Source organism: Mus caroli, chromosome 4, assembly GCF_900094665.2.
Source record: "Mus caroli chromosome 4, CAROLI_EIJ_v1.1, whole genome shotgun sequence".
Lineage (NCBI taxonomy): Eukaryota > Metazoa > Chordata > Mammalia > Rodentia > Muridae > Mus > Mus caroli.
In genome coordinates, this window is record NC_034573.1 from 60,884,256 (window position 1) to 60,885,662 (window position 1,407).

The following is a 1,407-nucleotide window of genomic DNA, read 5'->3' on the forward strand; positions in this document are numbered from 1 at the left end:
AAGAACTAAAAGATTGTAGTTCTTAAGGCTTTTTTTAAATATAAGTTTTAGTAATTGTGTGGATAACACAGCTTTAATTAAAAGGTGAGGAACTGGGCTCTTATCAGCTGCTTGGCCAGTAGGTACCACTTTTAAAAATAGAGGTGCTCAAATTACAGTGCAGAGTAAGTTGCGGGTAACATAGATCTCTGAATTAGATTAAGAAAAATATTAGTCTTTAATTTCTGGCTCAAGTCCTCACTACATTCATAGTTCTTTTTAAAAATTTTTTCTTTTTTTATTGGATATTTTCTTTACTTATATTTCAAATGTTATCCTGTTTCCTATTTATACCCCAGAGAAACTTTATCCTCATCCCCCTGCTTCTATGGGGGTGCTCCCACACCCAGCACTCTCACCTCCCTGCCCTCAAATTCCCCTTCACTGAGGCATCTAGCCTTTATAGGACCAAGGGCCTCTCCTCCCATAGATGTTCAACAAGGCCATGCTCTGCTACATATGTGGCGGGAGCTATGGGTTGTTCCATGTGTACTCCTTTAGTGGTGTCTTAGTCCCTGGGAGCTCTGGGGGTCTGGTTGGTTGACACTATTATTCTTCCTTTGGGGTTGCAAACCCCTTCAGTCCCTTCAGTCCTTTCTCTAATCCCTCTATTGGGGACCCTGTGCTCAGTCCAATGGTTGGTTGCAAGCATCCGCCTCTGTATTTGTTAGGCTCTGGCAGAGCCTCTCGAGAGGCAACTATATCAGACTCCTGTCACCAAGAACTTGCTGGCATCCACAATAGCATCTGGGTTTGGTGTCTGTATATGGGATGAATTCCCAGGAGGGGCAGTCTCTAGATGGCTTCAGTCTCTGCTCCATACTTTGTCTCCCCATTTGCTCCTATTTCAACTTCTTCACTTAGTACACACCTACTGGATATTTATAATGCTCATGATAATTGCACTCGTGTTATTTATTTACTTCTCTCATTTGAGATAATATTAAACTTTTTAAAATTATTTCACAGCAAGTATTGCAATGACAGATACAGAATAGATTGTTAACATTTATATTTTATGTTATAAGGGGTCAGCCTATATTTTATTTCTCTACAAACTACTATTGTTCTTAAATAAATTTCTGGCTAAATCTTGAAATATATACTAGGAGATATTTAAAGTTCTTTTCATTCTTTGGCTTCTTATAGGTCAGAGAGAATGGGAAGTTCCTATAATCACAGCTCTTCAGAGATTGTGTCAGGAAGATCGTAAGTTCAAGGTCAGCTTGTGTGACACGTCAAACTTTTTCTCAAAGACAAATTTGTTTTTATGGTTACCCTCTGACAGAGCATGAAGAAATAACATCACTTTACAGACAAGGTAACTCAAACAAAGAGAAAGATGTACTTGGCCAAGGACACTAATTA